The following is a 24,876-nucleotide window of genomic DNA, read 5'->3' on the forward strand; positions in this document are numbered from 1 at the left end:
CTTGTTATTATAAATGACATTTAATATTTAAATGACAAAAAAAAAAATATTTAGTTTTATATGCCTCTCCATGTGTTCAGTCAAAAACCAGTTCCACTCTGATAAATATTATAATTTCTCATTGTTTCTGGGATTTTGCTCCACATATTCCATGTGGTTTTACAGGATGACATCTATGGTCTCTTACCAAGGTTTTATGTTTTTATTTACACAGAAACCACACAATGCAGTAGGATGTCAAGAAAGCGAACAGCTTGATAAGGTTTAGGCTTTTGAGGTTCCTTTTATGATCAAGAAAGATATAAAAACATGTAAATCACTCAAACTGGAAATCACAGAAGCTCGCTTTGATATATGACTCTTGTAATATACAATAAGACTTTGATTACAACTTTATCATTTCAACTTCTTAGGCAGCAGCTGCTCATTGGCTAGAGACAAAATCAAATGATTATACTGCTACCTTTGCCTGTGGACGGTAAAAAGTTATCTTAATAAATGACAAAGTCCTGTCATAAAAGATTAGAATAATGGAGCTAAACAGGATGAAATACAGCCATGAAGTTTAAAGTGTTTGGGTCAAATTCTGCTGTGATTTGCCTGCAAGCCCCTTGCTCAGGCAAGGGTATGTCCAGGCAGCCTGCCCTGGGTCAGGGCTTTGTAGCTTCTTGCTGGATGTCCATGAGCATCCTCTGTTCTCACCATTTTCAAGGGGCTGTGAGAAAGTGACAAAGCAGTTTTTGGAAACAGCACATCTGATTGCATTTTGGATGGTGTTTTATTTTTTATCACTGGAATATGTTTTATAAATATTTGATGAATGCCTGAAAAAAAATGTGAAAAGTCACAGTAATGGTAAGATTGTTTATGGCACTTTAATGTAATTGGCCTATTTACTTGCCTCAGAAAGTTATTAGGTAAAACACGGTTGTGTGCAGATTAAAGATATGTGACACTCTCTGGCTAATTGTCTAGATGTATAACTCACACAAGGGGGAGAAGCCGCCCAGCTCTTTCAGTGTCACCTCCCTTGCTTCATACAGCTGCTTACAGCCAGTAATTGGCTTGGGAAACAACATATAGCACACCTACTGTTATGTCAATTGTGAGTGATTTCTTTCCACAAATTATGGCCAAGCTGGCTTACAAAAGTTCCAAAATAAAGCTACTCGAGTGCTCATTTAGTCCCAGCTGCCTCACCTGCTGGGTTTTGGATGCTGAAGGGAAGAAGATCAGTAACTGCAAGCAGGTGGTTGGGTGAGTGGAGAGCAAATCGATTGGCAGTGGCACGAGGAGTCCACCTCTGTATGTTTCTGTCATCTGGGTCTCAGATATAGGACCTGTGGCAGTCTGAAGTCCCTGGGTGAAGATAAAAAGGCTTAAAGGTGAGCTGAGACCCCATTGTAACACAGTAAGGGGATATGATTAAGTGTGCACCTTCAGGAAGAAAGGTAAAGAGGACTGAGGAGATGACAAGGAATGGGTGAAAACAGCTGCTAGCTTTTTTTTTTTTTTCCCATAGGGTGAACTGGAGGACCTGAGGGGCCTGAACCCTTCTTAGAACTGCTCAAAGAACTGAGATGGGGAACGTGGTGTTGAACTTGGGAGGGGAAGGAGGCTGCTCAGGGTCAGCCTCTGCACAGATCCACCTCATGGTGAGGCCAGCAGGCCCTATCTGGTGCTCTGTGCTGCAGTAGTGAGGTCACTTTGCTGTTCTCCTGCTCGGGAGGTGTGCATGAGGTCATGGTTCTCATTGTGCAGAGCAGTGAAGGAGCAGCATTGATGCAAGAATTGTATGAATGCCTGTGCATGTGTGTGATCATAATATAACTATAATGGACTCTAGATACAATGTGGTTCAGATATACTCTAATACAAGATTTTGGGCTCTGTATGAACTGCTTGCTCTCTCCTAATGTTTCTTTAAATATGAGGCAATTGCACAGCAATCTAGAGATAACTTAGTGTAGAAAAATAATAGAGATACTTGCGTTGTTCCCTTGACATTTTTACTTTCTTTCTTTTTCTTTGAAGCCACCAGCTATTTCCCTGTAGAGCTATGAAATAACAGGAAACAAGAACCTCCTAGCAAAGTAAAGTCTCTTCTGCAGAACTAGAGCAGATCAAGTCCTGTAGAAAGTTAATGAGGAACTGAGACTTTTGTATGCTAGGATAAAGAAAATTGCTCACTTTCTAGTGCACTGGAAACAGTCATGAAACCTTTCAGGAAATGGCATAATGTATTTTTAGTGCAAAATGGAGCTAGCAAAAAGTTGTGAAATGCTGTACCATCAGTCCTGGATTTAATGCATCAGTCATGCAGCAACTGCATGTTTCCTGTTTCTTTATTTCATTGCAAACAAATACAAGAGACATTAGAAAAAGTCACTTATTTTCATTTTCTCATCAGGCTCTCCCTAGAAAATGTCAGCCAGCGTATGTGGACCAAGCTGGTGCTGGACACTGGTCCTGCTGGACACCAGGCAGAGTGCAGCATGGCCCCCTCTCACCCACCTCCGAGATCACCTGTACGTCTGAGTGCTTGTTTCCATTTCCCTGCCTCCCTCTCCTTGCCTACAGCTGCCACTTCCAGAGCTGGTGCTTTGTACACTCCGAGAATTTATTTATTTATTTTTTTTCAATCTTTGCATTTTAATTACTACCTCCCCATTTCAAAAGGCTGGATGTTTTGAGATAACAAAATATTTCCACAGGTCACGCTACTTTTTCTTCCTATGGATTCCTGTATTAAGAGAAAGCTACTGATTTCCAGGAGGAAATTGTCTTGATTTCTTTATAGCCTCAGTCTGTTCTCACTGAAGCCACTGGCAAATCTTCTGTTTATTTTTCAGGGATACAAAACTAAGCCAAATGCCATCAGGCAGAGATCAGCACATATATTGAACCGTGAGCAAGGCCTGGGGAGTCTAGTTAAGTCATTCATTAGAGCTACTTTGAAATTCCTCACTAAATAGGTTTGGGTTTGCTTTTTGCCAGCAGTGCTAACTCACTGAAATGGAAACATTTCATGGCAGTGTATCAACTTCTATTATCCAGAAAGGTTTTTTTGGGGTCCCAGGTGAAATTTTATGGGGAGCAAAGGAATCAAAAGAAGAAAGATTTTTTTTTTTTTTAGCTGAGATACTGAGCAAATATAGCTGCATAGCTTCTGGTCCAGTGTTGCTTGTAATAGTCTGAACACACCTGGGAAGATGGACTTAACTCTTAATGTCAGGTGCCCAAACTGAAATATTCATCTTAATTATGAAAAATAATGTTGGAGTGGAGAGGATCGTCAGCTTGGGGAAAGTAGAAGCGTCATTTACGCTTGCCCCTTTTTGGAAGGAGTCAGTATGCCATATTGAAATGAAGTTTGACCCTTCTTGCCACAGGGCACAATGCTAATTCAACATTCAGAAAGCAGTTAAAGGTGTCACAGAAGATTTTGTTAAAGACTAAAACCAAAAAAAGAAAATAAAAATAAACAAAAATCACTTTTAGTTCAACAAAATTGCATAAAGCTAGGAGAATATGTTGAAGTAATGCGATGATGCCTTCACCTTGTTCTTATACCTTTCTCTAGGCATGTGGTCACTCTTCGAGCCAGGCTCATGGGCTGACAAAACTTAGTTTGGTCTTATACAACAGTTATCACAGAAAGCATAAGATAAAATCATTCTCCTTGTCTTTCAGCTGTGCCTACTCTGCAGATAGTACTGTGTGCCTGTAACTTCATCAGCTGTTGCAGTTGATACCTTCAACAAGGCTCTGACTACAGTAGTGAAGGAAAAATGGTAAATAGAAAAGTGAGAAGTGCTGAGGCTAGAACAAGACCAAATAACCATTCCACATTCTATTTTTGATCCATGAGCAGTTTTTGATCCATCAAAATGGATCAGGATGGTCAGCTGAACTTAGAGGTCCACATTATTAAAGACATTCAAACACATAATGCTCACTGAAATCTCTGGAGTAAAGTGTCTGAATATTTTTATGATCTGTGTCATAATAAAGCCAATGAATGGTGTTTGTGTTCAATCAGCAGTGTTTTGGTTGACATTCAGGCCTGCTGGGAATACAGAAAACAATAGTTACTCTCAAAATGTATAAAAGATCATGTCGTTATCTTGCATTCAAAACATCACTATCAGCTTACCTGTCTGTTGTGTAGCATTGTGTTGTTGTCACAGGCAGTACACAGCATAAAATGAAGTAACTAATCATGAATACTTCCATGATTCTTGGACTCCAACAGGGAAAAGAAAGAAAAAAAAAAAGCAGGAATTGCCTTGTATTTTGATTACAATTTTCTATATAAGTAGGACACATTCTAAATATTATTATATTGAGTTAGTCCATCCAAAAGTATAAATATGAAATTCTATTTTTTTCACTTAAATCCTGAGTCCACATCACTTGTATCCATGGTGATAGTAAGACTCTTGTTCTGATTTCTTTTCAAGTCAGTGTTGTGATTCTTAGTGATTTTGAAACTGCTTTTCAGTAATTCTAAAAATTAATGGTTAGGCAAATATTCTCAGCTTTGGCTCTGTCTTTAGTGTGCATGCACCCGTTATTAAGTGACAATCTACAGCAGCAAACCCTTTCATTGTGGTTTAGATTTTCATGTTGTGTCTGTAGGGATAGCATATTCTATTTTAACAAGATCTGGTGATATTGTACCAAAGCTTGCTATGTGCTTTACTGGGAAATAAAAAGGTTAAGCTCTTTGTTTGTAGAGATAGCTGGCATGGTTTAGCTTTAGTAGAAGGAGTGAGCAACAGGAATGAGGGAGTGGGGTGATAAATCAGAACACTTGCTTCAATAGATATCTCTCTTTGTACAGTAATTTGCTCTCAGTAAGATAGTTAGGGTTTGTTTATCATTCATTATCGTCTTTTCTGTGGGTGTGCAGCTTGGAAAATGTGTCTGTGCTTGGGGGGGACAACATAAAGCAAAAAGGTGAGACTATAAGGAAAAGGCAGATAATATAGATAGGGATCCCCTTGCTCCATATATATGTTCCAGAGGGAAGGAGAGAGGAAGGCAAGTGATGGTAGTGCAGAAGGTACAGGAAGGTACAGAAGCAATACCATGGAAAGCAAGTGAGAAATATCCTCAATTTTGGCAGCTCTTGAGGGAGGAAACTTTGGGCACTCCACAGAAGGGAGGACATGAAATATTACCCCAAAGGGACCGGCAAAGCTCCACGTAAGCCCAGAGTGTTGGAAATGCCTGTGGGAAAATGGGTGTGTGACAGCTACAGCTCTGTCTCCCTGTGAGCTCTCCTAGCTCATGCCTAGAAAATTTTCCCAAAGCTTGGACTGAATCAAATTAATACATGTCTGATAGGAAACTTGAAAATCTTCCTAGTATTCATCAGGAACCCCATGTTGCCAGAAACTTTGTATTGCTAAGCTTGGCCTGAACAAAATAAGGAAGTGCTCCAGAGATTTGCTGAACTGTGCCCTTGAACAAAGGTGAACTTAAGAAACCTTTAACAAACGTTTGTGTTTTTCAAATGCTTATCTAGAGCTCTTGCCTTCCCCTTGACTGTGTAGGCTTTAGATGAAGAGGGAGGAGCTTGCATTATGATTATTCCCCTCATTTTGGACACCTGGCTCTTGATGGTTCTTGATGGGAAGAGCCCAGCAAATGGTCTATGTTGATGCTCCATGCATGGTTTGTTGTTAATATACTTTCATAGTCACTTACAGATCACCTGAAGTTCTGTTTCTGTGCTTGTGTGGGGCTTTATGAGTTTCAAGTATACAGCTAAATATATTCTCAGTTCCCACTTCTAGTCAATGTGTAAAATGTTCGGCCCTATATTATTCCTTACTCTAACTGTGAGTGAGCTCTCCCCTAAGTCAAGGATGACAGAATGTGGTCCATTTTTTAAACTGGGGATTTGCAAACTCAAACATATTCACAAATCAAGTTCAATCAGGAGATTCTTCACATTCCTGCCTTGAATGGTCTCCAGACTTTCTGAAAAATACAACTGGTCTGCACTCCATATGACCATGTTTTTTTAGTTGGCTCATGGGAATGTCTAACGTTAATCACTGTGAGCCAGTTTTACAAATATCTAGAAACTATTTTCAAAGAGAGTCAGTACTATTAAGCTAGAGGACATCTAATATATCTTACGCCACTTCTGATGTACAATGAGATGCAGATACCTCTCTCATTTTCACAAATAATTTGATAGAAGAGATGCTTTTAATATTTGACACTTTAGCGGGTGACATTGTAAGATCTGCTGGAGGACCTGATCATATCTCAGAATGAACTTGGTCAGACAGAGACATGAATAGAGATAAACAAAAGGATGCGAAAACATTAAAGTCTAGTAGTTAAAGTCTTGTCTATCCATGGACATCCTCTGTGCTTATCCCTCTTCTCGCTTGCTTACAAATATGAGTCTGTCTTATCTGGAAATATCTCCATGCTTAAAGGCTATAAGTAGAGCAGATGTACACACCTCTTCATACTATGAAGTAATCTGTAAGGCTGGACTATCTGGTCTCATAAACCTTTCATCAACAATCTTCATTCTGAAGCTGCTGCATAGGTTAACCATAGAGTGGTATCTCCCTTTGAAGACAAGAACCAAGGCAGGACGTTCTCTACAGCTGTAGTTAAATATGACTGGCCTTTTACTTTTTTCCTCCTCTCTCTCATACAAACACACAACTAAACAAGACATGAGAAAACAAGTGGAAATAATTGTGATAAAACAATCTCTCATAAAATCATTACCAAGAACTTGTGTCTCTGCAAAGCTTTAAAAGCATCTTGGACTGATGTAGCTGACAAATTGCCATCACTCCAAACCTCGTCCTGGTATTTTTTTTTATCTTAGTAACCAGGAGAATATCTCCCAGAGAGAGTACTGCTCTTGTTTTCCCTACCAGTTGTGCACAAATTACATTGACCTACAGCACTTCTGTTCGAAACAGTCACCTGAAGTTGGAAACAGGACCTAATGTGTAGTCCCCAAGGAAATTCAAAAGCGGCTAACTCTGGAAATGTGTTGGGTTCACAGGCAGTTCCAGCATAGATTTTAGGCCTGGGCTGTGGCCTGTGACTGGCAGCAAGGTTGTGCCACATGGGGGTGAAACCCATGCTCAGCTGTGGGCAGGCAGCAAGCCAAGCAGAGCAGGTGAAGCTGATGTCCTTGGTCTGTCCTTGAGCCCCATCTCACAATGGGACAACAAAATCCCCCAGGAGTTGCTGTCATTTCCTGCTTCCAAGCCATTCACAGGGTTTCCCCTGACAACTTAGCTGGCCAACGTATAAGAAGTGTGTCTTGTGCCTTTTTTTTCCCTGCAAGTGAAATGCAAGATTTTTTCTGATAGCCTGGGGGGAAAATTATGGCTTCTCCACAGAGTGCAACTGGTTGGAATATTCTTAGGGTCTGTCTTTTGGATTGACCTTCCCAAGATCAATCAAGTCTCCTCTCCAGAATTCAATCCTTCCAGTCCATGGGATTTGCAGCCAATTAATTCATGAACACTTTATTATTACACTTGTCTGAGCTCGATAGCCATAGAAAATTCTCATGATATTAAGGATAAATTGCAGATAGTTTTTCATTATACTCTGGAATAAGCGTGCATTATCCACAGAACGGAGATTTCTTATGTTTTCCCCAAATGCAAGTTTAATATTTATTGAAATCTTCTGTTGATTAAATGCTCTGAATAGTGTATCCAGAAGAATAATCGATATTTTAAATGCACTCAGACATATTTGCTGTTCACTAGTTACACAGAGAAATAATGAACTTGCTATATGAGAAGGTAAAATGCATGAATAATTCATAGCTATTAATTTATTCAGTTTTGCCTTTTGAATTGATTTGGCAATTATTCTTGTACTGCACATCATTTACAAATGCTTAGATATAAATATTTACAGTTGCAAATTTGTGGTCAAATCATTTCTATTCTCTGACTGAATGGCTTGTGTAGCACACCAAGCACTGCAAATTGTGATTTTTACTGTTAAATATACAACTCAGTAGAATGCAGGTGCTTGAATGATCAAACAAAGTGGATACATACAAACTGTAAATGTGGTCAAACAAATATATTTCAAATGTGAATAAATATTTGCCAGCAGGTGTTTATTCATCACTTACTGCAGGAAGAAGGAAGGACATGTTGTGTGTCATGCTGCCACAGACAACAGTCAAAGACCAATGACTTGTGTCACTGAAATTTTAGTTGTTTATTTGTCTCTTCTCTCTTTTGGATTTGTTTGAAATACATACATATGTGTGTGTGTGTGTGTGTGTATGTATATATTTTCCTGCTGATTGTATTCTACATTTTACAAGGATGATTGCAACATTCAGGAAAATGAGAATTCATCCTAGGAGTCTTTGACTGGCAAAAAGCCCTCTGTTTCCCTTAACCCCACAGTGAAGCTGTGTGCTAGAGGATCCATAAGCAGAATATTATGAATCTGTGAGTGAACTGATGGTTCAGTGAAAGGGCTAATTCACAATGGTTTACTTCAGCCAAGGGAGACTTCCCTCCTAAACTCCCCCTGTAGTAATTTAGAGAAAGAGAGACTTCTCTAGAGCACGATTCAATACGGGAGCCTAATTTTAAGTGCTCTGAATCACTCCTCTAGTCTGCTTGTTTTGAACAGTACAGTTTATCTTCCCTCCATTTCCTGCTTGCTGCCCTGATTGATGAGTCAGGATTTATGCAGAATGAATGATTTTCACCTTTTATGAATAAAGTCATTTTACATAGCATTGTCATCATTTAGAGCACTTGATTTGAGACTAAAGAACTAGTGAAAGCATTAGGGTGTATTATGTTATATATTTCACTCTCTGAACAGTTAGAAGAACCTTGAAAAAATTCCAGCTGTAAGCATTTAAGTCATTTAATACATTGCAATAATTCAAAGCCACTTAATGTGATTTTCAGTTTTCTCGAAGCACTCGAGAAAATTACTTTTTTCAAAAGTTCCTTCACTTTGAAATGCTTCCACAGAAGCACTCAAGGCTGAAAGTAAAGTTAAGCCATTTACAGATAGCACATTCAGAAAAGAAAAAGAAAAAAAAGAACAAAAACCAAAACCTAACAACAACAACAACAAAAACCTCTGAAACTACAAACACAGTTTGTTCTAAAGGGATAGAGACAAACTTGCATTAACATCCACAGCAATCCTAAAGTGAAACTAGATATTTGCTCTTATTTTTCTAAACATATTTGAAATACAAGAGTAGATGCTGAGGGAGTCCTAAGGCCAGGCCAGTGGTAGCCTTAGGACTGTGTAGGGATGTAAGGGATGCTCAAAGGAAATTTGCTCATGGTGTACAGCACATGAATGGGTGTGAAACCACACTCAAAATTTTCATGGCTATTCTTCTCTTGGGAAGTGCTTATGATCTTCACAACCACAGCAAAACTGCTGAAGCTCTGCTGTCACAGCCTGAGAAACTGCTGCTCTCAGGGCAGCAGCTTCATGGGACTGCATGAGCACCTCACACCCAGGTAAATGCCAGGTCACCCCAGTGAGCTGGAGCTAATGCTCAAGAAAGCTACTTTTGACTGTGTAGAGTTGGAGCCACCACAGGGCTTGCTGTTAAGTGTTGTCTGCAACCTTGCTGTCCATGGTGGACCCTCTGCATCTCATCCTGAGCGGTACTAGTGACACACATCTCTGCAGACGGCATTCTTCTGGCACATCAGCATCCTGGAAGAACCTCTGCTAGTGAGTCTGTGACATTAGTTGACTGATGAAGGCTCCTACCAGTGCTGCACAGTGCATCTCCATATGGTGCCCCACAGCCTCTGTCCAACACAGGATGTCCAGCTGCCAAGGGTTGCTCTGCAGGGGCCTTCTGCCCCAGGCAGTAGTTGCAGGTGGTTGACATCCTATGCTAGCTGCCTGCTGCCATCTGCCAGCTTTTGTCCCATTGCCTTTGTCATGCCTGTAATCTCCATGGTCTTAGTAGGATCTCCAAACAACCTCTTGAATGGCCCACCAGGGTAAGCTTCTTATGGCTGTGTTAGATGCCTGTAGTGTGTGTGCTCCCCTTCCTTCACAAGCAGGAGTTGAGGGAAGGCCAAAGGGGCATGGCACTGAAGAGTGAAAGTCTCTGCTGGCATGTGCTGTGGCAGTATGAAGGATGCTTGAACTTGGCTTCCTTCTCATAATGTGGAACGTTGTGGAGTATTGTGTCTGTGATTAACTCTTCCTCCCCCAGGTAAAGAGATGGAAGTAGTATTTGCTTCTTGGTGTAGTAATAAAACACTTTTGTAGTCTCTTCATATTTTTTTCAAAAAAAAATAGGAAAAAATTCTGCTGTCGGTAAAATTCATTGTCAGAACGATCACATGTGCTGTGTTTAATTTCATTTAATATTTAATGACTAGCTAGCTTTTCCTGGGATAATGATTTCACAAGAAGAGAAAGATCAGAGCAGCCCTCCTGCTACTGTAGCACAGCTACAGCAGGAACTGCAGAAATGTAGGGTCATCTCAGCAGAATGAGATTCTGCCATCTGTACTCGCTGCGGATAGCTTTTCACTTCTTGAGGGTCTGCCCTCGGGTCAGTAGGACTCCTTCAGAGATAAGGAGGCATTCAGTATGCATTAAGGCACAGAATTTGACCCCAAATACAAAATGCTCCCTCCCTTGGTAAGAAAAAACTGAACGTGTTTTAAAGCAATCCTCTATATTCTCCTGCTTTTTTATGAGAAAGGAGTGGGATGTTTGCTCCAAGACCTCAAGTGCCACAAGACTGTGCTGTCCAGGCCTTTCCACCATTACATAAATTCCTCACTCGGTCATGTCACAGTGATGTTATTTTATATAAAGAGGACTTTTCTACAGTACTTTCAGCAACATATTTGGAACAGCAATCTGTCTATATTTCTGCATGCCAAACTCAATGCTAGGCACACTTGACCGGTAAATGGTATCTGTATGGCTTTTACATCAATGTCAAAGGTAACATTTTTACACTCAGTGGGCTAGCAGACATGGGTGTTGGTGATCTGTGTGGCAGAAAAGGCTCTGATTTGTTTCCTGATAGTTGTATTGGCTCTGCAGCACTGACAGTCTTGTTAGTTCTCGTCTTTGGCATTCTCAGATGCATTTCTCTGAATTTTGAGAGTTAGAAGAACCATTAGATACAAGGAAGGAACAAGAAGACCCACAGCATATGTTCAATCTGCAGGCGAACAGTACTGCCTGTGCTAACCCTAATCCATGTGTATAAAGATATAAAGATGGTCTGGGAAGCTAATTATGACAGGAAAAAAAAAAAAAAAAAAAAGGAAAGGAAAGAAAGACTGTAGGAATTTGCTCCAAATGACAGCAAATGCAGTTGGCAGAATGACTGAAACTCAATCTTTGAAGAATCCCTCCAGGATGTGTAGCTTCTCTGACACAAAGTGAGTGCGCTTATTAGGTGTATTCAATGACTTTTCATTTTCTACCCATAGCCAGCCTAATACCTGTAATTCTTTCTCTCTTTCTCTCTCTCTCTTTTTTTTTTTTTTTTCTGCCATTGGATAGAGACCTGCTTCATACATAGATCAATTTGTTTATTTGCCTTTTGCTTGCTTGCTTACTTTTTTTTTTTCTTTTTTCTTTTTTCCTTTTTTTTTTTTTTTTTTTTAATGATGGATGAATTGACTGATAGTGTCATCACAGCCTTGTGAACTCAAGGATAAATTCACAGGCTGTTAGCAAAAGCACTGCCTGATGCCTGTCATCTCTACCAAGCAGGCATTACTCCCTCCTCTCCAGACTCTCAGGATGGCTTGAGGCTCCTTTTCCTTTAATGTCTTATTTTCCACTGAACTGCACCCTACGGTTAATTCTCCTTACTTTACAGCTTCTCCTCACCAGTCTGTGGAGTTATGTGCATATATTCTACTTACAGTTCTCACAGTTTGCCAAGCACGATGGGCATGGAGAAACAATGGCACAGATTTTAGAGAATCTGACTACTTTCTCTCCCACCTCTAAAAGTCACTAAGAAACAAATAACTGAAGATTTGTACCTGTTCATTTTAAATGAATCCCAAATGATTTGTGAAGACATGAAAAAGATGGTGTTCAGGTATTGCCCTTGCTTCCCTACCAGATGCCAACAGGGGGAGTTTCAGCTCTGTCTCAGATTTATGCTTCTGACAGTATCCTTGCCTTTAGTGATATTGATCATGAGGGATAAAAGTTATTTATTTTCCCACATTTCAATAACATTTCTTAACGCCTCTTTTCTTTAAAGAAACACTTCTGTAGCTCTTCTATGGATTGAAAATGAAGATGCAGTTCATATCTGTTGTTGAAATCCTTTTTAAATAAGAGACCAGAGATGGAATAGTTCTGCACCTTGCCTTGCTAGACTGAAAGAAAACTAATTTGCTTCTGAGATGAATCAAAACCAGATTTTAGAAAACTATCTTGATTTCTCCTTTCCCCCTGAAAACCCTGATGACTGAGGCATAGCTGAGCTCTCTTACTCATTTTGTATAAACTAAGATTTGAATGATAAGATCTTAGAAAACCAAAAATCTGCCTTTGGCCTATCAGTTTAAATCAATTAATTCATAGCCAGATAGAAAACAAATGTAGAAAAACTCTCTCCCTTTGCTTTGTTTGTTTGTTTGTTTAAGAAGGAAATAAATGGGGAAGAATTTAACTTGTTAGGAAGTGGAATGACGTCTTAGGAAAATGAGGCTCTGTTCTTAGAAGAGGGGTGTAAATCACGCTTATGTGCTAATGAATGAAGGGAGACATTTTTGGAGACACATTTTGTCTCTTTATAAATAGGACAGAATATGTCTGTGCAGAGCTGTAGTCAGTTCTGCTAGGTCCCAGCAAATAAGCTGCAGTTTCTTTTCTTTTCACAAAATTTCTCATTTACTTCTTACACGAAAAACAGTTTTTGAAATTGTCTTGAAAGAACAAGGATGGCATCTTTTCTGTAACATGAACGTGATGTTTTCATTTACTAGTGAGGACAGTACTTTCTGTATATTGAGCCTCTAGGGTTCACTCAAGTTGCATTTCAAGCATTTTTAGCTGCCATCCAGACCAGACTTCAACTTCTGAAACTGTTTCATTTTGGGGGGTTGAAAACACAAACAGATCCAACGCTTTTCAGGAGAAAACTGAAATATCCTGAGTCATCCAGTGAGGGCTGGCACTAGCTCCTATTTTCAAAGACTTCTTATTGCCTCCGACTCTAAGCTTCAAAACTAGAGCTGCTTTCAACTAAGATATTTCAGCTAAGAGAGTCTAAAATGTGATCTTGTCCACAGAGGCCAGGGTGGCAGAAATCTCCCTTAGGCAATCTGTTCTCTGGGGAAATCCTGTAACACTGACTTCTTACAAGTTTATGGAAATAACATTGTTAAGGGATTAAAAATTCTTCGGAGTCAACTTGCCATCTAAATTTTGAATTCAGAAGCCATGTTATTCTCTCCATACCCACAAAGAGGAGGGCCATGCTCTGTGTAATATCCAGGTTACGCTTAAGTAAAGATGTATACTTATAAAAATGTGATTGCCTACTTCAGAAATCCAAATGATGATTCATGTCTGTAGCAACGATCCTCATTATTTTTCTCAGTCCAGTTCTGCAGCCAGTTAAGAACCGTTTAAATTAGCAGCTATCAACAATTCAGTGAGTGGGTTGATGGAGTGGAGAAGGTTAACGCCGTGTCTTGGGGGGAAGGAAGTCAGCTTACAGCTATAGCAAATAGGACATTTTTCTTGATTGGATGAAATTATGTTGGAGAGAAATCCAATATTTCTTGATATTGACATAATTGTATTGTATATGCTAAAATGGCCCTCCCCAGTGGGCTGATCCTGCTGCGCATGTACCAAAGGGCAATGATGGCCTGGTGCGGCTTACCGAGATGGTCTGTCTATTCCCATGCCAGCAGACCAGCCAGAAGGGGTGAATGGCCCCAGGGTATGAAGAGGGGTGCCAAGATCAGTCAGGGCTGGCAGGTTTTACTGGGACAGTTGCAATATTGCAGAAATACAGCTGCCTGGGCCTGACTCTTGAGTCACAAATGAAGAGTAAAAGTGATTCTCAAGGATACTGAAGTAGGTCATCTCCATCACTGACTATGACTCAAAAGTTTCCCCTGAGTACGAAGCCTCATTTCACACCCTTACCAAGCAGCATGGAGATAGGGCTGGAAACCCTCCCATTCCTCCTGCATGAGCACTTCTGGTTAAAGCCCAGACTGGTTTTCCAGACCACTGGCAGAGTGAAAGAGAGGAAAGGCATGTGGATTTAAGGAGGGTGTTTAGATCATAAACTTAAGAGAAGCTGGGAAGTGTCATAGGATTAAGGGATCTATGCAAGCTTGTATGGGTATTTCCACTTGTGCTGTCCTCACACCTTCTCTGAGAGATTTTTGTCCCAAACACAAGGGCTGCATGTATGTTGCAAGATACATTGCAGCGCACCACATAGCCTTGGCTTTTGGCTGTGCCTCTGCTTGTGGGGACATGCCAGCTTGCACCATGTGAGTATGTGCCCTGCTTTCCCCTTGAGAAGGAAACCTGGGTGCAGAGGGGCAGAGAAGGAGCTAAGGTGTGGTGAGTGTGCTTGTCTGGATGGCCATGGGTCCAGGCCCACAAAGTGCGCTAGGGACTTGTGCACCATGATGTTGGTTTAACCAAAATAGCCAACTCAATGTGTAAGTTGCTGGCTGCATTACACATGTGACTAGCTTTGCATATAAGAAAATCCAAAGCCTTGTGAAAGAGTAAGTAGAGTAAGAGTAAGGAGGTGGACATTTGAGGAAAGTACGTAAAAAACTTTTTACTGGTAAGTAAAGTATCTATGGAAAATTACTTATGTGACTATCTATGACTTCTACACAGGGTTACTTGGACATTAAGCAAAATGGTGTGCTTTCTGGAGTAATGCCAAGATGCTTTCAAGGATTATATATCTTTTAGTCAAATGTGGTACAAGATCTCAGTTGCTAAAGAGAAACGGATGTCTACAGAGGGAAGTGGAAATATCTGTAGAATTGTTGGTTCCAAGAGCCTTGTGTTTAAAAAACAAAATCCCATGAAGCATTGCCAGGAATGGGAGAGGAATGAGAGGCAATGCTTCAAAACAAAACAAAACAACAGAAAAGAAGCAAGTAAGAGTTTTGTCTACCATGTGCTTAGGAACAATAGCACTGAGTCAAAACCTGCTGGACTCAGTTGGGAATGCTGTGGTTTAGCTAGTCCAACTGAGCTGAACTGGAATGCTCTTTTTGTCTTTCAACAAGCCTGTAAAAGTTGGCAGAGATCTGATCAGCTGTTCAAGCCTTGCTGAACATCCCTCAGAGTTCAGCTCTTATATCTCGTTAGGGGCCCAGTAGAAAAATTTTGGGGTTAAGCAGGTTGTAGGCTTAGCTGGCCTGTGTGTTTTGAGACGTGTATGGAATAAGATGGATTTTCCTGCATGGAAGAAAAATGTTTGTTGCCTCAGAAAGATATGTGTTCCTGCACATGTGTGCTCCTGTGCTCTTTTTTTTTTTTTTGCTGAAGGAGGGGCTTGCTGTGTAAATAGAAACGTTAGCGGTAGTTTAGGGAATTATTTTATGGTTGTGATGCTACACAGTCTAGTTTATTTTTTTGTCTAAAGGCCCCTGTCCGAGGAGACTTAGGTTTATCTATGTCAGAACTACCACTGTCTGGTCCTGCATCTTGCTCCATCTCTCTTTGCCAGCACTGATATGTGTCCGATCTTGTAGTGAGCCTGTTCAGGGAGCTAAGCTAATTGAAGATTAATGCTTTATTTTATTTATTTATTTTTTTTCTGCAGAATTACTTTTTACCTGTTTTAACTTCCTGAACCAGCTCACAGCAGGGTCATAGCAAGGCCTAACACTGGCATGCAAAAGCTAGCTGGAATTTGTGGCTGGGGTGAGAAGGAGATGGTAGGACTTGGATTCATTGAGCTCTTGAGGAACCACAGCCTACAGCCACTTACTATTCTTCCCGCACCACCGCATCTGCTTATTGACCTCCTCTCCCCTTATGTATTTTATATCCAAGTTTATCTGAGTATGGACCCTTTTAACTGAAAATATTTTGTATTGCATCTGCATATTGCTGGACCTGCATTCTTCTTCTCAGACTGTGTTCAGAAAGACTGGGCTTTGTACTCAGTGACGAGATGTGTGCACTTGGGTTTGTGAAATGCCATGGGTCCTGTCTTGTAAGGTTTAAATCTCACCACCCTTATGGCTCCCACTCAGGTCAAACCAATGAAGGTACATAAAGAGCTATGAGGACAGTCTGCAGTGACGGTGAAAGAGGAGCGATGTGAACTTATTTTGAGAATGTCCTGGGACGGCAAATGGGTTGGTGTCAATATCTGGGCCTCACGTTAATGCTGGCTGTCCCCATGGAGAGAAGGTCTCACTGTCACTAGGCCTGTGCACTTTCTTCCATGTCCTCTCCTCTTTTAGAGCTGTTTTAGAGCCTGGCCTATGCTTTGCATTCAGGTTTTGTGGAGGCAAGGCTTATGGAGGCACAGAGAGTTTGACAATGTCTGCTAAAAGTGCTCACAGAGAATCTTAATAACATCACTCATCTTCTGAGCATAGGTAGCCTGTGCAGTCATTTCCATTTTGAATATGGCTATGTGAAAGAAAGCAATAGAGCCCAGTGTAGCAATGCTTTTCTACTGTCCTCTTCTCTAAGGGGTCCAGAAGTATCTATAAAAATACGTACTTTCAGATTTCTGGTAGGAAACAGTACTTAGAGCACAGACTCAAACTGTGTTCCCTGGGAAGTTGCCCTACCAAATGATGCTGACTCCTTCAGTTCAAAGAAAGTCAAAGTATTCTCAAAATTCGGTGTGTAACTCTTGTAGATGCTGCAGAGATACTGAGCAATTGTAGATGAGCAAGAGAAGTGGTCTGTGAAATCATGATAGGTAGGGAGAAGTCACAAGAAACAATTTCTTTCCTAAATGTGGGTTCCACATTTTGTAAAGGCCTGCAAGCTTGCCTGTAATTTCACCTTTCCTGACAGTTTGACTTCCATTTCCACCTGCTGGCCAGTGTCATTATTTTAACCCTCTGTCTCTCATCTGTTTGCTTTAACAATTTCTGCTAAATCTAGCCTAACCTATATGTTTTAGCTACTAACGGTTTAAAATAGAGGTGCATGACCTTCCTTCCTTAATGTTTTCTCAGCATTCCTTTGTTGCAGAGCATGGGATGCAGGATTTATTTATTTATTTTTTCCTCAGAATGAGGCTGTAGTTACCTGAGGGTTGAAAAAATGAACATTGTAATTCAAGGCAATAGCATGCAGCAGTGAAGAATGTAAATGGTGCTTTTCACTTAGCCTGGTTTCTTGCAATCCCTTTTTCACCTGAAGCAGACAAATGACTAGTCCAATAATTAAAAGGAATATACCTAGAGAATTAGCCATATAATGAATGTCCCAGAAGTTGAAGCTTCAGCTGATTGTGCATTCTGTCACGACTGGCCTAAAATGCAAAAGACAAATTCCAGTTTAGAGTTGCTGCTTCAGATGGCAGCACAAACGCTGGTACAAGCACCATTTAAAGAACACAAACTCTTAAATTAATTATCCATTTTTTCTGCACCTTAAAGTGACATTTAATGGGAGCAAGAACAGGGCAGAAATAAATGCTGAAATGTGATATCATGCATTTTATGTCTATTATCAATGGTCAGAAGAGGAAGTAATGATCTGATAAGGGATCCAGGTTCTAATATACCTAAAAAAATGAGAGAATAACTCCCACAAAGGAATGTTCTATTGATATTCTGGGTCATGTGGGAAATACATTGCTTCTATGCCGATGGGTGGTAGGGCAAAATCTAGAGTAGCTGTACTTTTTTGTTTGTCAGTAAACTAGCAGTGTTTCACTTCTATTCAGAAGGTATACATCTTGCTTTTTTAATCTTAGAATATTACCAATGATGAATTTAAGGGAAAAGGTTTGAAAACCAGTAAGTTTCTTTTTCATGTTTTACAGCTTTGGACACCCTTTTATGAATAAAATGACATGGCAGTGTGTGAAGTAACAAAGGAATTGTAAGCAGTGGCCAGCATGTGGAAAGTCAAAACTATCTACAGCTGAATAATGTTCTTGGAAATGAAGGGCAAACAGGAGTATAATTGATTATTGCCTCTCTATGTGGCTTTGGAGATCACATAATCCAAAGCACAAAAATGGTATGCATGTGTTCCCTCAGATATTCTTCAGAATGGAGGGGCTATATATCAAAACCTTATTTCCTGGTAATGAATTTTAAATAAGTGCCCAGGGCATCAGGTCACTGATGTTTCTACTTTGCAAACTGGGTGGGCTATGAAAGCCCCTAGAGCCCTTCAAAGGCGCCTTAAAAAAAAAATCCCTAGCTTTAACTGACCAAACTTTTCAAGAAAAATACCTGAAACAATTAGGAGAATGAAAACCAGGAGGTCAGATTACTTGGCCCATGGCTGAGGATTTACATAAATAGGCCTAACCTTTGACTTGAAAATAAAAGGTAAGTACAGAACCCTGACAGAACAGCAGGTCATTGGTATTTACTCTGTAAAGTACTGCCTCTGATGCTATGACAAAAATGCCAGGAATTCCACTGATCACTGTGTGCTGATAGGGCTCAAAGGTATGCAGCCAGCTAACAGAAACCCAGCCTACCTGACTGATCGAAACTGCATTACTCCCACGCATTTATAACCTGCAATCTGTGAGCGTGGGAAAGTGTGCAAGGCCTTAGACTAATTCCTGACAATTAAAAAAAAAAAAAAAGAAAAAAAAAGAAAAAAAAAGGAGAAAGTTGCTGTCTTTAGGAGTATTTTAAGTTCTTGTGGTTTGGGCAGCATATAAAATTAATAAAAAGTCTCCCAGTGAGAATCTTAAGAAGTTTTCTTCACTGTGCAGATCCAGAATTGATGGTGTATGGGAGGCTGAGATTGGTACCACATTCAGCATTGTGCAGATGTGGGAATTTGTCAAGGATGATCTGCACCTACAAGTAGTCTTCAACTGTGAAAATGGTACCAAGCTGTAGGAAGGCAGTGGCCTGGCTCTTTTTTTTTTTTTTTTTTTTTTTTTTTGACAAGTGAAACCCTAGGCAGTAAACCTACAGGAGAAATAGTACGCTGTGTGTTCATGTTGCTTTTTGTCAAGCAAAGGCTCTGCACTCACAAGTCAGAGAACCAAAACAGATTTTGCATTCTTATATCTAACACAATAACAAAAATGTGTTAGATCATTTTTTCTTTTCTACACGGATAGCTGAGAAGAGTGCCCCTGTGGAAGTGGAAACAATAAGTGCAAAGTTTTTAAATTCAGTTTTTTAATAGACAGATTCAGTTTCCTGTTTCACTTCAAGACACAGGCACACATCAAATATCCTGCAGGCTGTTTCAAACTTGCTTCTCTAATTAATCAAAAGTGATCCATTACAGAAAACCTGCAGGAATGTCAGAGATGGATGCTTCTGTTTGTACTGTTTTTGACTTGCTTGTTGCAACAGAGGGGGAAGCTGTTAGTGCCTGTCTAGCAAATTATTGAAGGATGGTGTAAGAGGGCCTGCCGCCTTCCTCTTGAAGGGCCAGGAAGCCTGGGGCTAGTCAGCCCCGTGCTGTTCTCCATGTTTGCTAGACCTCTGTGGGATTTTGGAAGGAGGTGGAGGAATACCCCACAGCTGGGGACTGATTAGGGAGGAAGACAGGCTGCTTCTGTGCCCCAGGCACAACCTGGCCAAGTCTCATGGTTGTGAAAGTGAGCAGGTAGTGGTAAGCAGGAGGAGCTGGTAGCTAACAGATGATGGTTGAGCGAGGAGCCAGATTTTTGTGTCCCCTGTGTGTTCAAGTGCTGTGTAAGGAGGAGACCAGCCCAGACTTTGCAGTGTGCCACCTGACACCTCTCCCTTACCCTCCAGCCAGCCAGGATGAAGCCAAGGCAAAATTTTGAAGGGAAATGAAAAGCATCTGAAGGTCTCTGGAGGATGTTCACAGTGACATAGAGCCCCCATGGTGTTAGTTCAGATGTGACCCCTTGCCAGGCTCAGCTGTCTCCTCCTCCTATGACCTCTGCTTGCCTTGGGCAGAGTGGTGGCCAGGTTCCCCCTCCTCTGACATGGCTGGATCCTTTCAGTGATCCCTCATGCAAAGTATAAGGCAGTCTGGTTTTGCCTCCATGTGTATCAGTGTTGTGTTGTGCTGGCACTCTTTTACTGATGCATTGATTTCAGGCAAAAAGGGGTAGAGGAGGTGCATTTCAAGTCCTGCACTATAAACTGCTTAACGTCTTGCATGCTCAGCTGTAGCTATCTGCCCTACTGTGTCAGACTGACTGCATCTGGCAGAGATGGATTTGATATGTATAAGTACAGGGTTAATGGTAGCGAAACTGTCTTAGAATTGAGGGCAAGAGTTCATAAACAAGCCATTTCCAAGAGCTGTACAGTCCAGGACAGGGAGCTGCCACTGGTGATAACAATATCTTGCAAAATGATGCAAGTGAATCCCTGATTCAGGGTAAATAAGGAGTCCTTCTGTCTTGCTTGGGGGTAAGTAAAGGAAAGTTGGAGACCTATGCAATTTCCTATGGCTTCTCTTACTCAACTCAATCAGCATTTTGGTATGTGCCATGAACCTTAAAAGCTTCTTTAGTGCTGATCTTCATATGACCCTGCTGTAAAACACATCTGGACCTTCCTGATTTTTCAATGCCAAACCAATGTCACTGCTTTTTAGCCATTTTCCCCCCTAATCACCATCCTATGTCTTTGAACACAACTGTCTGCTGCTGAGTGCTCTCCCTTACTTGCATAGCAGTGCCAGGAGAATGCTGTCACATCCCCTGTACTAGTACTGTGGTGGACTTTGCACATGGTCTTGACCTTAGCAGGCTCTGTGATAGATGTTGTCCATGTTTCATTCTGAAAATCATTTTTTCTTCTTTCCTTTTAAATAGGTATGTATAAAGTTTGGGTTGCAAAGGCTGCTTTGCTTTCAACAAAACATTTCCCCAATGTAATTTGCTTAAAGACCTCCTCCATGGCCAAAGAATGATGCACATCCATCACAGATTCAGTCTCCATTCATATGCAAAAGAGGAACACTACTTGTAGTCCCATTTGCCTCCAGAGAAATTATATCTGGGCAGATATTTTTTCTCTCTATATATATTGCTTTGAGGCTGTTTCAAAACTGTTCACTTGGGCACTCTGTGCTTTAAAGCATATATTTATAGTGACCAGGCTTTTCCTGAGCTCATACTCCATTTGTGGTTCCTACATTGTAGCTGTAGGAGAATACAGATAAGAAGGTAATTTTATGGTGCAATTTTGGCATTGGCAACAAGTTGTGTACAATCTATAGGCTAGGGCAATGCCACCCCCTGCCCCCCCCGTTCCCCCCCCCCCCCCCAGTGACTATGCTGTTTTCTAGTGTTTTGGTTTGGTTTTAGTGTGCATAATGTAGAAGATGTTATCTCCCAGCTGTAGATTTAAAATTGTGGGAGTATCTGGATGAATCCCCGAGGATGTCTATGGATGAATTACTTCTGTGCACATTTCCATCTCACTCCCAGTCTTTAGGTTCTCATCAACTACAACCATTTCTCAAGCAATCTGTTAAGACTTGCAACCTTTTAGGGCTATGTATCCCTGCACAGATTTCTCACAGGCTGTTCTCAAGTACTCCCAGACTAAAATTTTGGGCAGGGTGATAGATTTGCAGAACAATGAACTTTTTGCCTCTGCCTTGACCATTAGGGCAGCAGCCTTTGGCTATGCTCTTCTTCTGTTCATCTTTCATTAAAATATCCTGTATGTAAATCCACTTACCCATTATACCATCAAAAACTTGTTCTGGCTTCCTGTGAAATGCCTAAGGACAGTATTGAATTCATCCTTACATGATCTCTGATTGCAGGGTGCTTTTTATTAATGGCACTTGTGCCACTCCATTCTTCCAAAACCACAGGAAACTACTTAGTATGAGAGGAATTTCAAAACGCTATGCTGTCATTTGCTTCCTTCACTAATTACTTGCTTCTTTTTGGACCACCTATAAATGTGGTGTTCAACCTGTCTTCCTACAGTGCCTTGGGAAGTTCATACATGTGGGAGTGTTTTCTGCTCACTCTGTACCTAACAGCAATGAGCATCTCTGGTCCTTCTTTTAGATTCTGCCTTGGAGGGACAGCTACATTTCTCCTCCCTGTGAGAACTGAGTTGAATTTATTTGTGGAGACTGTGTTGTGGTTGGACTCTTATACCTCTATTCCAAGCTTGCTGGTACTTCTCTTCCTCCTGGAAGTCATCATCACGCCCTTCGTTCTTTTCCAGCATTCTTTTGTCCCCAGCCAGTATGTTCTGTGCCTCTCTCCCCAGATAAAACCAGGAATTTGATACAATTTTAACCCCAGTGAGTTTATTTTCTTTTCCAATTTTCTATTGTTTCAACTTTTTATTTGTTCATCTATTCCCTGTAGTGCCTAACTAGGGTAAGAGTGTTCCTGTAAGCCCCAAGTGACTCCAATTTACCCTCTTTTCCCTTTAGATTTTCTCTCAGATCTAGTAAGACTGCAGCTGGGACCACAGGTTCGAGTACCTACATGCAGCTGGAATATAAGGTGCCCCCTTTCCTCCGTTTGGCTGCCTGTTCCTCTCCAGGTGTAATGCTGTCCCTGATTCTGGCAGAGGACTCCCTTACGTGTTACCATCTACCTGGGTTGCTCTTGCACAGGCTCTTAAAGCATTTGTAAACTCTCCCCAAGCTGCCTGGTGGAGCTTAGGCTTGTTAGGCTGTTTCCTATTGCACAGAAGAGCTATTTCAAGTACTCACTGATAGCTGGGAAGCATAAGCATTCAGAAATAAAACATTATTCAGTCATAAGTAAGGGAGACTGCATTTGTAAAATCTTGTGTGGAGAAGCCCATTTTCTCCTGTGAAGGGCTCTCAGGCACCATATCAAGCTTCTGTTTTGCTAGAGGAGGCATCAGCTGAAACAGTGGCAGCCAAAAGGCTTTGATTCGTTTCATTTATTTTTAACTTTCCTATTGAAATGTCTGAGGAAAAAACACACACACACACACAAAACACCAAAAAACAAACAAACAAAAAAAAAAAAACATGCTTCCTTTGAGAGCCCTTCAGCTCTGAGAAAGATACCTGCTGTAATTTAGAAACGGCCTTGTTCTGTGAACAGCCTGGCCGAGCGCCGCCTGGGGGGCTGCATTTTCCTCTTTTTTTTTTTTTTTTTTTTTTTTTAATGTATATGTGTATTTTGACCATGAACACAGCCACCTTTCTGAAAGGCTGGTGCCGTGTTCCCTTGGAGAGGAGCTGAGCTGGCTGGCAGGGGGCTGCGGCTCACAGGAGCGGAGCATGGCCACTGCCGGCAGAGGCCCAGCGCCTGCAGGCCCTGCAGGCCGTGTCAGTCGGCCGGTCCCGAGGATTCCTGTCATGTGCTGCTGCTCAGACAAAGATCCCTTTCTTTCTGTGCCCAGTGGGTTCTCCATCAATGAGAGGACCTTGTCCTACAAACAGAAATCAAACCTCTGTAATTGCAGTGTCACTGATAAAACTTCTCTCCCCATCTGTACGAGCACTTTGACCTCTTAACTTGGTGCGCACACTTCGAAGTTTTCTCATCTCGAGCTCTTTTTATGGTTTTGATGGAAATACTGCAAGGAAGTTTATTTTGGGAGTGTTTTTGATCTATCTCAAACAAGAAGCTAGGCTTGGGAACTTACAGCCGAAAGTGCTATGAATCGTCTGGAGTGTTCGCTTAGCTCTTAATCAAAATGATTTCAGGTTACGGTTTGCTTCTTGTTTTAATTTAGAACTACTTTTGCTTGAGGAATTGGTGTTACATGTTTTCAACAGAGACGAGAACAGAGTTTCTGCTCCAAACAGCTTCCATTTCTAACAAAAGGGAAAAATTTAAGCAAGAAGGATGCAAACGAAAGAGTAGTGTTGAGTAGCATGACAGTTCTGTATTTTTTTTCTCCTCCCAGTCAAATTATTGTTGTAACTGTTCTTCCTAAGTGAAGATTTCACTGGGGGAAGAAATAAAGTTTCTAGGGTTCACAGCAGGAAAGTCTTTCACAATAAATTAATATAAGATAGTGAAGGGATCAGGAAAACAGTCTAAACACAAAGGGATTGTCCAGAAGACTGCTCAGAGATGAGAATGTGAATATATTAGTTCATAGAAGAAACATGCAGCAGCTATTTGAATTTCAATCCAGCTGTTCAGTGACAAATACGGACAGTACTCACCACAGAGTGTTAACCTGGGCACAGTGATCGGCAGCAGTCGTGGTCACCATCCCAAGTCATCGTAGAGAATGAAAATTTTTTGTTTGTACATATGTTGTTCTTTAAAGGAAAATATCTTACATGGGACAAAGATATAAAGACTACAAGATACTTGGAAAGGAAGGAATGTTTAAAAATGATAGGCTGGAAATGGAGAGAAGCAGATATTTGGCTTCTCGGATTGTACTTGAAGTTTCTAATATTTAATTCCTGCAAAAGGGAAGTGTATGTGAGAAAGTAACTGGGCTAGCAGACTGGTTAGCTTTGCTGTTGCTTTCCAGTCAATAGGTCACTCCCCTGGGCTAGGGGTTGTGCTCTGCCAACAGCAGGGTTTTTTAGCTGGCCCTATACTGGTAAGAACATAATTATCTGTTTCTGTGCTGCAATAGGTTATCAATAAAATATGAAATAATTATATTGTTTAATACTGAAAAATTGCTGCATTGTTTACAATTCTTAGATTTCTTCCCTTTTTTATTAAACAAAATCTTTTTCAAATATTAAAATTCTACTTTTTTTTTTTTTTTTTTT

The 24,876-nt window shown here is 40.8% G+C and overlaps 1 long non-coding RNA gene across 2 annotated transcripts; it reads right to left on the reverse strand.

Moving 5' to 3' along the window:
• Positions 1-578: 578 nt before the first annotated feature.
• On the reverse strand, positions 579-24,620 carry LOC137858145 (uncharacterized). Of its 2 annotated transcripts, XR_011097518.1 has the most exons (5): positions 24,307-24,620; positions 17,442-17,515; positions 4,157-4,246; positions 1,201-1,359; positions 579-715 (listed from the first exon to the last, which is right to left on the reverse strand). It is a non-coding gene; the product is annotated as an uncharacterized lncRNA (long non-coding RNA). The 2 variants fall into 2 exon arrangements; XR_011097525.1 differs by lacking the exon at positions 17,442-17,515 and having other exon boundaries at positions 24,307-24,616.
• Positions 24,621-24,876: the final 256 nt, after the last annotated feature.

Source organism: Anas acuta, chromosome 1 (assembly GCF_963932015.1).
Source record: "Anas acuta chromosome 1, bAnaAcu1.1, whole genome shotgun sequence".
Lineage (NCBI taxonomy): Eukaryota > Metazoa > Chordata > Aves > Anseriformes > Anatidae > Anas > Anas acuta.